At 47.7% G+C, this 16,829-nt stretch overlaps 1 protein-coding gene, 1 long non-coding RNA gene and 1 pseudogene across 2 annotated transcripts in view; 1 reads left to right on the top strand and 2 right to left on the bottom strand.

The window, feature by feature from the left end:
- Dennd1a (DENN domain containing 1A) overlaps positions 1 to 16,829 on the top strand; it is a 1,920,886-nt gene that overhangs the window by 1,894,809 nt on the left and 9,248 nt on the right.
- On the bottom strand, positions 165 to 8,034 carry LOC100768896 (annotated as a pseudogene).
- Positions 9,022 to 9,611, bottom strand: LOC113836513. The gene is made up of 2 exons (XR_003486818.2): positions 9,374 to 9,611; positions 9,022 to 9,203 (listed from the first exon to the last, which is right to left on the bottom strand). It is a non-coding gene; the product is annotated as an uncharacterized LOC113836513 (long non-coding RNA).

The raw sequence follows: 16,829 nt of genomic DNA, 5'->3' as shown, positions 1-16,829 counted from the left end.
ACAGCCCCTCACTGGAGAAAGCCAGGACAGGAGCTCAACAGGGCAGGGAGCCCATGCCCTGACTTGCTCAGCCTGTTTCCTTATAGAGCTCAAGACCACCAGCCCCCAACCCCCTCACAGCACCACCTACAACTGGCTGGGCCCTCCCATGCACCCCTCCCCCATCAATCACTACTTAAGAAAATGTCCCAAGTCTTCCCTACAGCCTGATCTTATAGAGGCATTTTCTCCACTGAGGCTCCCTCCACTCCAGTGACTCCAACTTGTGTCAAGTGGACATAAAACTAGCCAGGACGAGTGCCAAGGAGAGAAAGCACTGTAAAAACCTGAGCTTACAGAGAGCCAAAGTCTACAAGCAAGGCTTTCATAAGAGTTTCTTAGCTCTGGTTTGCTTCCCTCTTAGGACACACAGGCTGGAGATGCTGAAGTTCTCTAATTGCCTCACCCCAGGTGTCTGAGGGCATTCACCACGGTTAGGGAGAACGTTCTAGATGTTTTATGTTAGGTTGGTTTTTGTTTTGTTTTGTTTTGTTTTTGTAAACAAGGTCTTGCCTCAAGTTTATCTGTTTCACAGTGGCAGAAACCTTTTCGGTGGTGCCTTCACAGGGCCTGGGCACCTTTGGGAGCCTGAGCTGGAGCTGAAGCCTGGGCCTGGGCCTGGGCCTCTGAGGCATCTGTCTTGTTTTGAACATTGGGCTTTGGTTGGCAGAGCTTGTGACCCTTGGCCATGTAGCTTCTAATCTGCTTCCCAAGCTTGGTGTGAGCAATGAAAGCAAGAAGGCTGAGTTTGCGACTCGGGCCTTTGACATCTTGGGCTTCACCACCTTGAGCCTCACAAGGGCCTTGATGGCCTCTGCGCGTGCACTCATGGCCTTCACACTGTTTGCCTGCGTTTTCTTCAGGCCTTTCTTGTTGTGCTTATTGGCAAAGCCCATGGTCCTCAGGCACTTGGGGTCGACCCCCTGAAGAGATTCGTATCTTTGCGATCTGGGGTTCTTGATGCCATTTCTGTGCCATTTACGGGACTGGTTGTGTGTGGTGTGGTTTTTGGACCATGGTTTTGGACCATACTGTTCAGCATGTCTGAACAGTATCCGGAGGCTCCCTCTGCGACTGGAAGAGAGAGAAAGGCCGCAGTGCAACACAGGAAGTAGGGCTGACGCTGTGGGGTCTAGATGTTTTCATAGCCTCTTCTCCTTGCGGGAAGCTTGCAGGAAGAGGGGCGGGTGGGAGTGATGGGGGGAGTGTCTCCACTCCCCACCCTGGGAAGCCTCTGACACTGGGGCTTCATCTAGGAATGTCTGACCACCACCACCCAGCCAGGACTTGCGCACACTCGGCTCTCATCAGCCAGAGGTTACCATGAAAGCACCGCTCTTGTTACCAGCTCTGGTGCCTCTTCCCCTCGTTGGTCCCCTCAGTTGCCTGCATCCCCAGTTCCAGTGTGGCAGTTTGTTCTGTGATCTCTCAATTCTCTCCTGAACTCAAAAAAGCCATTGCTTTGTGGTTTGTTCAGCCTGGAGTGAGATGTTGGAACTAAAACTGGGAAGACCTCTATAAGTGTGTGACATTTTGCCCGCCATCTCTGTAAGGTGAGCTTTCAGCCCCAGCTCAGAGGGAAAAGATGAGTTTCAGAGAGGTTAAGTCATGTGCCCAAGGTGGCCCAGCATGTGAGCAGCAGAGCCACTTTCTTCAGTGACAAGTCTCCCAGAGGCATTTCTGTGGACTCTTGGCGGCCAAACCTGGGCATCCTAAAACTCAAAAGTGCAGTGAGAGCCAACGACCATCTAGTTAGTCCACTGTTGGGGTCAGCAAATGCCCTTCCCAGCAGGACCAAGTCCATCCAGCAGGGCTCAGCACCAGTGGCCTCTTTGTCCAGAGTGTACCCCTTTCACTGCTACAGAAAGTCATGGGCTTAAATCTAGCACCCCAAGTCCCTAGGAGTATGAGCATGTCTGGTCTCGCTGAGGGTGGAAAGTTGACACCGGCATCTAGCAGGCAGAATCTGGAGGTACTACTAACGTCCCATGATGCCCTGGGCAGCCCCAGCAAAGAGTTGCCCAGCTCCAAATGTCAATAGCAACCCCTTTCCCTTTGGGCTTCCCTAAAGGCAACCACTGTGCCCCCACCATAGCTATCTGCCACAGCACCATCCAAGTTAAGGGCCTTGGGAGATGTGTTGAGACTGGAGGACACCACTGGCCTTCTGGGAAGAGTGTACTCACAAGCTGAGGGAAACCTGATACTACCTAGATGCTTCTTGGTGGCCGTGGGTGTCTCTGCCCCTGCTTTTCCTGCTCCTGCTGCAAAGGGAGGAGGAAGCCTTATGTAATCGCAACCTCATAGAACCTTCTGTCATTTTGGCACCCCAGGCTCGGAAAACCCCTCCCTCCTAAAATCCCATGGGGTCTGTGGATCTTTATGTTCTAAGCAGACCCTACAGGTTGCTCACTAACCCTCAACAGTAGCGTAAAGGTGGTGGTGGTGGGGACCCTTTAAAGGCACCTTTGCTCACTTGTCTCCACCCTCTGCAGCCCCAACCCCCATCCCTCCCACCATTCGGGCCACCCCCCCACCCCCACCTGGGTATCATTATCACAGTATGCTGAAGGTCCCCCATCTCTACCTCTCTGCTCAGATGTTTCTGCCCTCCTGGAAAGCCACTCCGCTATCTAACAGCCCTTTCCTGCCTAAAGTTTAGTGGCCATCCCTGATACCGCCTCTCCTCCCCACTGGCACCCACGGTGCCTTCCTTCCAGATCCTGGTTCTCATTTGGGTTCAGTGGTTTAGCTGTCCACACAAAGGGGGGTGGGTGGGGAGGGGGTGGAGGGGTGATTCCTGATTCTTAGAGTGGCGACTTCCAGGCCCAACAGTGGCTTCCTGGTGCTCATCTGGCTCTCTGAGGATTATGGTCTTGGTTCTACAAATTCTTGTTCTGGTGCAGCTGCGAATATTGAGTAGTCACTAGCTCCCTTCACCCTGTGCAGCGCCCAGCAGCAGCCAGCTGCACCCTGAGGCTGAGTTCAAGGCTCTCCCTAACTCTCCCCGGGTGCACAGGCCCTCATCAGCCCTGGGATGGGACTGCTCCCAGGCATGGTGCAAGAAAGAGACTTTTTTTTTTTTTTTCTGATTTTCGTGCACTAATAAAATTACCCTCTCAAAAGAAGGCAATTTGCATGTTAATGTTTTGGGTAATTCTGTGCAGCTTCAATGCCCCCAGGGCTGCAATTTCTCTCTGACAAAGTGACAAAAATAAACTCCCGCTTAAAAGAGCATTTCTCCTCCCTCTCATTTGTGCTCTAATGTGACATTGTAATGTGAGTCAAGTTGGAACCCACTGCCCCAGCTTCTTTCTGACTCTGAAGAGTGCCCCAGGGTCCTTGAGGCCAGGGCTGGATGCCCCTGTGAGTGACAGCACCCCCACAGCCTACCTCCTCACCCCTCCAAGGCAGAACCTTGAAGCCTCTCTAAAGTCTAGAAGGTACAACTAAGTAACAGGGCAACACTGTCCCTCTTTGGGAAGCAGAAGCCACCACAAGGGTCTGGGTGGTATCTAAGCTGCTGTTCTTCAGGGTGACAGACTGTGTCTCCAGGCTTGAGTCCCTCTGGTGACTTAAAGACAAAGCAGGGAGGAAACTTAATTCATGAGTATCTTCTCCAAGCCAGACACATTGCTTATGCACCCCCCCCCCTCGTGGTCCCCATCCCCACCCCTGCCACTAGGATAGAAGCTGAGGTTCCCAGGCCACAACAAACCAGCCCAGATCATCACACAGCCTACCTGAGGCACTTCCTGCCTTCACACAGTGACAGATAGCCACTCTGGATTCTTCCTGGCCCACGTAGGAAGTTGTGCTATGTGCCACACAGATGTTGCTTGGGAGCATCCAGGCCCCTGTCTCGGGCAGAGAGAGAAGTCTAACACAGAACATCTTGTAATTAGACCATTTTGATAATTACAGAAAGGTGAGAGTAACAGTAATTTCTCTTAGGAGGTAGGCCAGAGGGATGTGTCAGTTGGTAGCAACTGAGCTAAGATACAGAGGTCACCAGGAAAGGACCTGGCAGTCAGAGAGAGTGCTGATGACCAGGATCCTCTGGGAGACAGAGGTGGGATGCTAAAAAGGGGAAGTTGCTACTACAGGCTTCTTGAGAAGGGAGCAAGGCGGAGCTTGGGAGCAGCTCTTACAGGCCCCCCCAGAGGAGACAAAGAATGTGGGTTCCCTCTCAGGAAACACAGGTTGGTGCTGGAGGCCAGGGGACAGGTGGGGTTGTTGCAGGAGTCCCGGGGCCTAGCAGGTGGAGGCAGGTGCATTGGTTGGGGTATGGAAATGTTTCAGGTGAGGTTGTGGGAGGGAAGTTGCAAAGCTGACCCCAGGCTCCTGGCTCCTGGCAAGTAGGTAGGTGGAGGTGCCGTTTATCTTTATCAGGGTTGTCTTCAACAGATTCTTTGAGATGCTAATGAGACACCCCAGAGGCAGAAACCCCTGTGGCCCTGCAGATAAGGATTGGGAAGAATTTAGATGGCTTTGAAATTCTCTGAAGATATTTAAAACTCAGGTACCACATGACTGGAAGTGGGTAAAAGAGGGGCAGTTGGGTGAAAGCCCCCAAGACCACAAGGAAACCAGGCAGCAGAGTGGCAGAGGGGGAAGGGAGAGAAGGGGGAGGGGTCTGCCACTCAGTGGATGCTGCAGGGGGAAGCTGAGAAGAGGGAGAGGAGGGGAGGAAAGGGTGTCTAGTCCTTCCAAAAGCCCCACTAGACTCCAGTGGCCCTGAGCTCCTGAGCTGGAAGGGACAGGGGCGGCGCTGCCGAGGTGTGCCTGTGCAGGCCAGTCTGCACCTGGGAGGCTAGGCTGAGGAAGGTGGGTAGAAACGAGAGAATGGGGGAGGAAAAGGTACAACCTTAAGCAGCCTGTTCCACTTTGAGGGGCCAAGGCTGGCTGGTGGCTGAAAAGCCCAGAGTACCCACTGGAACATCCATTCAAGGGACAGATTTCTAAGCACCGCCCTTTCTCTGTGCTGTCCCAAGGCCTCTCGCCAGGCTCTGCGACACCAGAAGAAAGCCCTTCATAACATGACCTAGCTTCTCATTATAAAAGGTCTTCCTCCAGAGGGTGCAGAGCTCGGTTGATGGAGCATTTGATGGAGCATTTGCATGCACAGAGAGCTCTGGACTTGATCCCTCATACTGCATAAAAACTAGGCACGGCGGTATGTTCCTGTCATCTCAGCTCCTGAGTGGTGGAGGCCTGAAGATCAGAAGTTTCAAAAAGATCTTCCAGGGTCCCAACCCCAGGAGAGTTTTACAGGAGCTACTCATGTGGCCCAGAAGTTTCCCCTTGAAGGAAGGAATGGCTCCTTCAAGTGTGGCATACGCTGATAGCTGTGCAAAGATGTTCATTGCAGCATCATGCGACCCTGACATGAGGAGAAAAGAAATAAAGAACATTTGAAGTGTCCACTAGTGGGGGGGGGCTTTAAAGCTCATGGTATGTATGTGCACACTAGGAACTTGTCTGAAAAAAAAAAACTGAGTAGATATGTATATGCAGACACAGGGAGGTGTAAGGCATGGTTACAGGTAGAGTACACACTCAGGGTGGTAGCCCATGCAGGAAGACAGGAGTGAAACCAGCCTAGGTTCTACATATTAAAAGCCTGTAAAGAAAGGAAGAAAGGGAAAGGGAAAGGGAAAAAGAAAGGGAAAAAGAAGGAAGGGAGGGAGGAAAGAGAGAAAAGGAAAAAGCATACATAGAAGTATACAGATAAGTTACTAAGGTCTACAGAATCCTGTGACACTACCGCACACACTTTGAGCCCAGGGATTAGAGTAGACAGGCTCCTCTTGGGAGTTTACTGTCTTCCCTGCCTCCCCAGACAATGATCTCCTCCTCCCTTGGATTCCAGCCCTAGCCATGCCCTCTCCACATCTGTCTATCCCCACTTGTCAGGACCCCAGCACAGGAAGAAGCTTCTGAATCAGTGTGTCTCCCTGACAGAATTGCCTTCCTACAGTGGCTGTCCTCACAGACCAGTGCTGTCACAGAAGAGTCAAGTTCACTCTGTGTTAAAAAAGTGAGGCCATGGGAAGAGGCCTCACCCATCTCAGGTCCCAGGCTGGGCCCAAGAGATCATGCGGCAGCCATAAGGGTCCTCCTGGAACAGTAGAGAGTGAGCACTTCAACCCTGGAGACAGCCAAGAGAGGGCTAGATGGCCATTGGTAGCAGTGTGAGAGAGTACAATCTGTGATCAAGAACCTCACAGGACAATACAAGAAGTCACATTTTTTCTGTATGCTTGCCCAGTGTGGCTTCTTCCCTGCCTCTGAGCAGGCAGGCACCAGGGTTGTGGGGAGCCTGGGCTCCATGGGAACAACTTTGCATCCCTTCACCCAGCCACCAAAACAAAAGGTTTGGAATAGCCAGAGGAGGAGGTAGAGGATCCCGGTTAGAGCTGTGGATACCCGTAATTCTCCTTAGAAGTGTAATTGCCCTATAAGGACCTGGGATGTGTTGTCTCTGAGCTTCTTTCTAAGTCAGAGATTTTTGGCAACTTGCTGAGGAATGAGTATTGAACCTCCAAATATCCATGGAGCTGCATGTCACATAAGAAATATCTGGAATGGCATGATGCAGCAAGAAAAGCAATGACGAGTCCTGAGGCCCATCTCCACGATGAGCCTAAAATACGCATCTGTTATTGTGGACCCAGGTGTGATGTCAGACAGGAGGGGCCTGGGACCTTGGGCCACTCTGCCCAAGGCCAGTCTGTGACCTTTGGTTAATGAAAGATGGAATAATTGCTTTCATCTTTGATTATGTTTGCCATTGGGTGTTGTGGGCTTCTGGGGGTAATGATTTTTCTGCAAGGTCTGTTTATGGCTCTGTCTTGCCACTTACTCATTTCTCCATCCAGACAAAGACAAAAGTGATGGTAGTGGCTTCTCCCTGATGTGACACTTGTAGGCAGTAACTATGGGTGTGTGGGGATATTGCAGGAGGTTCGAGGTTCTTTCCTCCCTGGAAGGTTGGGCTTTGAGGGGCTTTCCTCCCCACCCTAGCTTGAGAGGAAATGAGTAATAGGCAGTGGTGGGGAGCCCAGCACTATCTGCGTCAGTTAGTTTTTGTCAGTTTGATGTAAGTGAGGGTCATCAGGAAGGAGAACCTCAATTGAGGAATTACCTCCACCAGAGTGGACTGTAAGCAAATCTGATGTGCATTTTTTTGATTGATGTGATGTGTGGGCCCAGCCCATGGTGGTCAGGGCCACCCCTGAGCAGGTAGTCCTGGGTTCCATGAGAAGGCAGGCTGAGCAAGCCAGGATGAACTCCAGTAGGCAGCACTCCTTTCTGTCCTCTGCTTGAGATTTGGCCCTGGGATTTGTAAGCTGAAATAAACTCTTCCCTCCCAAGTTGCTTTTGGTCATGGTTTGTCACAATGGAAACCTAACCAAGACACCATCCACCTCTGAAATGTAACCTAAGTCAAAAGAACTTGAAGTTGCATACCTGCCTTGGCCTTTCTGATTTGAGCACTGTGACGTCCTCAACATGAAGATTAATCAAGCCAGCCTCTCTGGACTACCATGAGGCATGAAAAGGGCCTGGGGAGGAGTAAGGATGGGGCCCTATCATGCAGAACTTACTAAGAATTGCAGTTGGTAATTGATGTTAAGGTATCACCCTCTTTGTTACTTTTCTGTTGCTATTATAAAATGAAAAGCAACTTATGGAAGAAAAGTTATTTTAGCTCATTGCTCTGTGTACACTCCCATCGCATCAAGGTAATAAAGGCGTCAGGAACCTGAAGCAGCTGCTCTTGAGGCATCCACAGTCAGAAGAGGCAAATTAATGCTTGTTCTTGGCTATTCTACTTACACACTCCAGGATCACAGGCACAGGGATGGTGCCATCCACAATGGGTGGATCACCCCACCTTAATTAATGCTATCAAGATAATCCCCTGTAGGCATGCCTACCTATCTCTCTCAGGTGATTTTGGATTCTTGTCAAGTTGACAGCATTAACCATCGCTTCACCATTTCCGACATCCAGAAGATACAATCAACTACTAGTATTTCTAGAATCCCAAGAGACCCTCCTCTACAAAAGGGAAACATGAGATCCATGAAGTTGAAGTGACCAGCTCAAAGCCACAATGTGTAAGGACAGAGACCACTGGAGAGAGGCTGGCCTCCTACTCTGTAGTCTTGTGAAGCTCAGACAAGTCAGGAAGCCAGTCATGGGTAACCAGCCATAAAAGGAGAAGCCATAGCCAGAAGCTAACACTCCGGGAAAGCAAGAGAGGGTGGGTCTGCAAGTGGGAAGGAGACAGACAGACCAATGGCCAGCTTCTAGACTCCTGTTGCCTTTGTCTGGGTGGACCCTTGTAAAAGCCACTCAGGATGGATGTCACTGTCCCTACTTTATAGATAAAGACTCTTAGGTACAGAGAAAAGAAATACTTAGGCACCTTGTCAGTGGCAGAGCTGGGATGGGACCCAGTGTCCCAGTCACCATTCACTGAGCCCCTTGCTGGCTCTTGGGAACTGCCTAGGTTTGATTTACCCAGTATGAGATCTGAGCACTAGTCCTGGAAGACTGTGATGATGGCTGGCAGGTCCATGAAACAGAGTTCCAGGCAGCAGGGCTCCACAGGAGCAGGGAGGAGGCTGGGAGTTGGTGATGGAGCAACTTGGTGCCTTTTCTCTCCTGGCACACTGCTCTTCTGGGGGCCATAGCCATGCATGAGGAGGGGCCACTGAGGTGATTCCGGTCCAAAGTATCCAACTTTATTCCCAGACACAAGTATACTTAGGACTTCTGTGAGGCAGAACTCCCCATTCTGACTGACTAAGAAGAAAGAGACTTGAAAAGTGTGAGAGAGCAGAGACTGACTGGAAGTGGGAATCAATCTCGCCTTCAGTGTAGGATATCTCTGGCTGTCAACAATGATTTGAATATAATTACATCAAGTATGTAAATGTGTTCTAAAAACTGTAAAATAATACATAGCCATCAAATGTGACAAAAGTTTAATTAGATTGGACAAAGAGTGCGGGTTTGAGTATAAGATAGGCTTAGGCTGAAATGCTACCTCTTTTGTTAGGGGTTACCCTGGCTCACTGCTTGGCCATTGATGTGTCCCTCATCTTCAGGTGGAAAGTTCTTGTGCCAATAGCCTTCTCTGAACACTGGAGCTGGATGAGAAGATGGAGATACTGTGACCTGGAGAGCACCCAAGAAAGCCCTTGGCTTTGTTTCCATCCTAAAGCCTTAGAAGACGGGCTTCCTCAGGTGTGCTCCAGGCCTCCATGGGCGTAAGAGGAGAGGACCGTGTGCCAGCAGAAGCTAGAGGGCCCTCCATTACCTGCTGATTGACAGAAGGAGGCCATGTCCTGTCAGTGGCTGCATCTCAATATTCAATGGTCATCTCCAGCGAGAGGCATGAGTCTGCAGTCAGAATGTTTCAAAGGCTGCTTTCTCCAGCAACACCCATCAACCAAATGAAGTTTCAAATCCCGATCCACTGCTGATGTGAAGAAAGCATGTTCACAAAAACCCATGGATCTTGCCTATTTTAGCAGTTTTTTTTAAAAAGATTTTTATTTATTTATTATGTATACAATATTCTGCTTCCATGTATATCTGCACACCAGAAGAGGGCACCAGATCTCATAACGGATGTTTGTGAGCCACTGTGTGGTTGCTGGGAATTGAACTCAGGACCTCTGGAAGAACAGCCGGTGCGTTTAACCTCTGAGCCATCTCTCCAGCCCCCCCCCTCCCCCGGATCTTGCCTATTTTGCCTGTCATTCTTGACACCTGGCAGAGATGGATGATGCCCAACCCTTATTCACTCCAAGATTGATTTTGCTTCTGGAATTTTCTTTTCTTGTTTAAGAGTGTTGCTGTTGTTGTTTATTTGTTTCTTTGCAGTCCTGAGGCAACTCTGATTGGCCAGATGTTTGAAGACTCAAAGCAGTACTGAGCAAAAATATTTAAAGTCTGTTGTTTGGGTCGCACCTGCATGTCCCAGCCATGTGACTTTAACACGTTTCTTGAATGTAAAATGGTTTTTAACAGCACCTGCTTTCTAAGATTTTGGTTCAGTCTGGTTGAACAATAATATGAGGGCAGTCCTTATCCCAAGGCTTTCACATAACAAGACCCAATAACTGTGAACTACCATTCATTACTTTGGCTGTTGAAATGTTTCCACTGCCCAAGCCCAGCCCTGTGACAGGTGGAAGAGTGTAGCATGAATAATAAAAACCCAGAGACAGATATTGGGGTTAAAGCTGAAGATCAGAGAAGCCAAGTGGCCACTTGAAGAGTTCTTATTTCTACTAATGTTCAGCCTAAAAGGACGATCCACTGAACCTCAGACTTGACTGCACAGCTTCTCAGACTCACCAAGGCTGCAATGAGTTCCTGTCTCCTCCCACCTTATATTCCTCTCTCCGCCAAGCCATATCACTCCTGACTCCACCTCCCTAGTGCTAGGATTAAAGGCATGTCATCCCAAGGGAAGGCGAGTAGTTATAATGAGTTTGCCAAACCAAGATGAATGATAAATAGGTGTTTATTGGGGATGAACTTACACAGATAACATCCTGCTCCAAGGATGCAGACCCTGCCTCCCCAGTGCTCTCCACAGCCCAAAAGGGGGCTTCTGTCCCCTGCTCCTCTACCTTAAACTGGTCACATCCACACCTGCAACCACACCCAAAGGGCGTGGCCACTGTTACAGGTTCACAAGCCAGTGCTGGGACCAAAGGTGTGAGCTCTCTTTCTCTTTTAGACTGATTCATTCTCATGTAGTCCAGGGTGGACTTGAACTCACAGAGATCCAAATGCCTCTGTCTCCTGAGTGCTGGGATTAATGGTGTGGCCACCACTGCCTGTCCTCTATGGTCAACTAGTGGCTTAGATGTGTGGCTAACTAGTGGCTTAGTTTGTAGGGGCTAACTAGTGGTTTACCTCTTAACTAGGTGTGTTTTGTTTGTTTTTAAGATTTATTTGTTTATTATGTATACAGTGTTTGCCTACAAGCCTGCAGGCCAGAAGAGGGCACAAAATCTCATTACAGATGGTTATGAGCCACCATGTGGTTGCTGGGAATTGAACTCAGGACCTCTGGTAGAGCAGCCAGTGCTCTTAACCTCGGAGCAATCTCTAGGGCCCACTAGGTGTGTTGTTAACCTAGTGGCTTAGTTCTGCATTCTGATCTTCAGGGAAGCTTTATTTGTTAGATTACAACCAATATATCACCACATTTCCCCTTTTTTGTCTAAAATAAAAAAGAAGCCTATAACTAATACAAGAAAAATCATATGCAATAAATAAAATAACTACATACAATATATACAGGCAATAAGTAAATCAACAATGTCTAGTTCATTTGCATTTGACAAATTCAGGGAAAATACTCCCATTATCTATCCTATCTTGGTGATTCCAAAATGTTGTACCTAATTTACTTTCTATTCTAACTTACATTACCAACTGAACATTATCTTTTTATGTCTCTCAGCCTCATATACTTTACATTTCTTTAGTGAGTCTCTTTTCTGAGTCTGGTAAGCAAGGAAAACTGTAACTATAATTATCTAGTCTTCGACTCCCTCAGAGACCTGAGAAGGAAATAATATTAACTGAATAAGCAGGAAGTGCAAACAAGTGACTTCTAAAAAAATGTGGGGAAAGACAAAAACAGCTGGCTGCTTGGACAGTCACCCAAGGTTCCTCTGCAACGTTGGGGAATCTGTCTTCAGCCTATAGGCCTAGCATATCTGACAGATTTTTCTGTGAAGCAGGATTTTTGAAGCACTGTCCCTTCTTGCCTTGACAAGGTTTGGCAGTCACTCTCTTTTTGGTCCTGCTTGTCCAATTTGAACAGCATACTGTCAGCAGTCGAGGCAAAGACACTTTCTTGCCCAGTGGCTAACTTTCACCATAAAGAAAGTAAACTCCATGTGGAGTTTCTTCAATCTTTGTCTCTCTGAAGTAGATTAGTGCTGCCAGGAGCAGACATGACTCTTGTCTTTTTTTTTTTTTTTTAAAGAGCCTATGTTATTAAAATACCTTAAATGTCATATTTTTTAGATCTCCGAAGTGTTTGACAATGACCCGTCTTTCCAAAATATATCTGTTTGATCTTGAAAACATATCTAATGTGACTACAAGTTCAATTGTAATAGGTGACTAATTACTAACCTGCATTTCCTTATTATCCTAAATAGCTGGTAATAATAACTTTCAAGGACTAGAAATTTGCATTACATTGTTAAATGAGCTGTATAGGTACAATATCTTGAACAAGATTAGAGACGTATGTACAGTATGTTTTAACAAAATCAATCTCAAATTTGTATCAATATACAAAATTTGTTGGTTTTTAAAGATTTGTTTACCATGTATACAGTGTTCTGGCATGTTGTGTATCCCAACATGCCAGAAGAGGGCACCAAACCTAATTATAGATGGTCGTGAGCCACCATGTAGTTGCTGGGAATAACTCAGGACCTCTGAAAGAGCAGCTGGTGCTTTTAGCCTATGAGCCATCTATCTCTCCAGCCCCCTAATATACAAAATTTGTATACAATGTACAAAAATCCAATCCAATGTAAAATATTTAAAACCAGTAGCTTCTTTTTAAAAGTAGATTTTTTTTCTAGCTTCAAAAACTCTTCTATCATCCAGAAGAGTATGATTTCTTATTATAGGCTTTAGGTTCTTTAATAGCTCTGAGAAGGATTTTCCTCCACAATGACAGGAAACTACTGAACCAGATTTGGTATAGGGTAATTTGTGGGAGGCCCCTCAAGGAGTTTCCTGACGGCAAAGGGTTACCTCGAATGTCTCTTGTTGACTGCATTCATTAGTCCAGTGCCTGCCTTTGCCACACTACCTGCATAATCCAGAAGGGAAGGACATTCCATTTGAATTATGATTAGAAAAAGCATTGTTTCTAGCAATGCCCTGTTTACAGTCCCTTTTAAGGTGACACTGTTTGCCATAATTGAAACACTTGACAATTCTATTTTTCTTCAAACCTCTTGAAATCACCTCTCCTATCCATGCATCATCATGGTCATAAGATTCAATATTGATTGTATCTTCCTCCAAAGGTGCCGACCTTGCCTTTAAAGACCTAATTATCCCTTTCAATTAAGAATTAGCATTTTCAGAAACCAGAGATTCAATTATTATTTGTCTAGCTTCTGAATCTGGTATCATTCTATTTACTGCTGAAGTCAGTCTTTGTAAGAAATCCATGAAAGGCTTCCTTTGGGTCCTGCATAACTTTAGTAAATGACTCAATTTTCTTTCCTACATCTCCAATTCTGTCCCAAGCATTCAAAGCTGCTTCAAGGCATAAAGCTAGACCTTTCTATAGTAGCATAATCTCCTTCTCCAAAAAGTTGGTCTTGGGAGTTTTCCATACCTCTAGAGAGGAGCAGGCAAAGAGGTGAGGGTTTACTGTTCCCCTAAATGGTTCTGGAACTCAGGGACTTGGGGAGTGTGAGAGAGTATTTCCACGTGATAGGGCTACCTCAGCAGGCCTGGGGGGCAGCAGCCCTCCCCTACTTCACGTGTTGGGACTAATCCCCTATTGGATGGATTATGGATCAAGGATATAAAGTCTCTAAGGAAGTGACTAATGTTAAATGAGGCCCCTTTCCAATTGTGTTAGTTTCTTTGTCAGAAGACAGCAGAAGGGGTTGACCACTCACACTCTGACCTATGAAGGCACAGTAAGAAGGTGGCTATTTACCAGCCAAGCTAAGGCCCTCTCCAGAGCCTGACCGTGCTCACAGCCTGCTGGTACCTCCAGCCTCAAAATGTGAGGAAGATGGACATTACTGCTCTTTGTCAGTGAATGTGTGGCACTCCATTATAGCCATCTGAGGACAAGGATGGTGAGCCGTGGTCTTAAGAGAAAAGCTTCCCAGCATCCTCAAGGGCTCTTCGCCACCCTCATGCTAGGCTAGTACACACAGTGCTAGCTTTCTCAGAGAGCACCCTCTGTCCTTCCTTACTATGCTGCCTCAAGACACGACCACACTGGAGTGTTCATCCCAAAGGCCCCCAAATCTGTCGTGACTCTCAACAGGCAACACCTCCAGGAGAAGGGGACAAAAAACTGAGTCTCTGGCAAGGTCCTCCAATTACCTTGTGCATAAAACCAAGAGAAGGCCTGTCTCCTAGGCCTGGTGTCAAAGCCCTGTTTTGCCAGTACCCTTGCCTTTCCAACACCTACTTCTAGCCTGTGGGCAGATCTCAGCTCACATTGGCTGTTATTACACTGCACCTAGAGTCTGCTCAGCCCTCACTACCTTCCCCTCCACTACCACACCAGGCCAAGGTGCCCTGGCAGCTTTTGTCTGGCCTGGTACAGCACCCCTTGTCTTCTTTCACACTGCCCCTCATCACTTGTTCTCAGCATGGAGCCACAGCCATCTTGTTACTTCAGACACCCCTGCTGGCCTCTCATCTTCCTCAGTCTGAAACCTGCCGTGGTCTACAGGGCCATCTGCGGCCTAGCCTTCTAGAACCTTCCTAGCCTATTGCACCTTAGTAAGACCAATGGGAGCAAGGACCAGGAGGGGTTATAGAACTCCCACTTAGTGGTTGAGAAGTGAGTCCACAAGAATTGCAAGTATGTGGTCTCTCAGAAACCAAGGGAGGGATCAGCACAACATTGGGACAGGTTCGTGGTTTCTCAGATCTGTCATTACACTTTTAAAAATAATGGGTTGGGTTTCTCTCAATCAATGTCTTAAAATAAATGTCTTTTTAAAAATGACTTTAGCCCAAAGTCAAGCTCCTCTTACTCTAGGACAAAGTAAAGTTCATCCAGGCAGGACTCAGCTTGGGGAAGGGGTTGTCTCCAAGTAGAGTCCCTGGTCCCTAGCCCTCAGCATCGCGTGAGAATTTATGAAGGCAGATTTTCAGCCCCACCCTCCACCTTAGACTTCTGGATCTGAAGCTCTGGCTTGGGGCTTCTGTTTTCCAATACCCTTCCTCGACCTGACCAGGGGAATCTGAAGTTAAGGATCCCCTAGTCAGGGTAATTCAGTTTTCAGCCATCTGCAGATCTTTACCCAAGTGTTTTTCTCCCAGCTACTCTCAGTGTCTGCTCTGCATGATGGCCATCAAAACACCTGTGTCTCAAGCATGCCTCCAGAACAATCTTTAGGCCATGTACCCATGGACTTAAAGCCAGCGTAGGAGGAAACAGGAGAAAGCACTAGGAAATGTACCTGACTGCCACTTGGGGTGGCCAAGGGGAGCCTCAAAGAACCAGTACCCTAGACTCTGTTTGGGTATTTGTTTAAAAAATAAGCTTTTGCTATTTTTTTTTTTTTAATTACCACCAAGAGTGGGCAGCCATGATGCTTTTTGGAAAATACGGGAACCAGAAAAGGCTCTGATGCTGTGTGTGCGGTGTGAATGTAATTGGCCCCAAGCTTGTTGGCAGTGTCGGCAGCAGCACTAGCAGGAGGTGTGGTCTTGTTGGAGGAAGTGTGTCACTGTGGAGGCAGGCTTTGGGGTCTCATATATGGTCAAGCCACACCCAGTGTCTCAGTTCACTTCCTGTAGTCTTCAGATCAAAATGTAGGACTCTCAGTTCCTTCTCCAGCACCATGTCTGCCTGCACACTGCCATGTCCCACCATGGTGATAATGACTGGCTCTCTGAAATGTAAGCCACCCCAATTAAATGTCTTCCTTTATAAGAGTTGCCGTGGTCATGGGTGTCTCTTCACAGCAATAGAAACCCTAACTAAGACACCATGGCAGTTGTGTACTATGAAGAATTGGCAATGAGCCATATGTGTGAGAAAATGCTCTGTATTTGGGAAATTTCTGGGTCTGTCACTGATGTGTTAAATGATATAATGGCTGCTAATCTTCTGCCAAGTTGCGTTTCTGAAGTCAGAAGGGATTGGACCACAGCCTGAAGTCACCATTATCTTGCACTTGCCTTTATTCTGGGAGTGGGATGCTCTGCGGTTTGAGATCATGCTGAGTACATAGAGAGAGCTGGGCTCTGGTCCTCACATTATGGATTACTGACTGACTCCTGATGTCATGTACCACTGACTCTTAGGTAAAACGGTGATGCCGGGCAGGGATGATGGTGGCCTTGTGGGTTGAGAAGAGCCAGGAGTCCTATAAGATGAATAGGTCTGTGAGGGGAGGGCTGTGAGCTGCCACCCACCTGGCTTAAGTGTGAGGATGGCTGTCTCCTTCCCTCCCTCTCTCTCTCTCTCTGTCTCTCTCTTTTTAAAGACAGGGTTTCTCTGTATAGCCCTAGCTTTCCAAGAACTCACTCTGTAGACCAGACTAGCCTTGAACTCACCAAATGCTGTGATTAAAGGCACTCACAACCATGTAGGGGCAGGGCGGCACTTTTCTGTGAGTCACTGATGCCCATATTCCTTCAATCTTATTTTCCCTTTATGGTGGTCTTCCCTTATCCAAAGCATTGCTTTCCTGTCTTAGTTACCCACTATCAACATCAGCCTTAAAATACTAAAAGAAAAATTCCAGAGATAAACAATTCTCAGACTGACCTGTTCCATCCCACCAGAACCATGAATCATCTCTTCATCCAGTGTACCCACACTGTATGGGTTACCTGCCCATGGTGCAACAGCATGGCGGTGCTCATGCTGGATAACCCTTACTACTCAGCAGTGGCCCAAAGTGCGAACATCAGTGATGCAGAGGTGACATTGAGTACAAAACTGGAAGAGACAAATTGTGTTCTGGGGCTATGTTGTGTTTCTGCACGACAGTTAAGGGGAAATATAG

This window comes from Cricetulus griseus, chromosome 6 (assembly GCF_003668045.3).
Source record: "Cricetulus griseus strain 17A/GY chromosome 6, alternate assembly CriGri-PICRH-1.0, whole genome shotgun sequence".
Taxonomy (NCBI): domain Eukaryota; kingdom Metazoa; phylum Chordata; class Mammalia; order Rodentia; family Cricetidae; genus Cricetulus; species Cricetulus griseus.
Note: the sequence above shows the minus strand (reverse complement) of the source record. Positions and strands in the feature narration are given on the sequence as shown.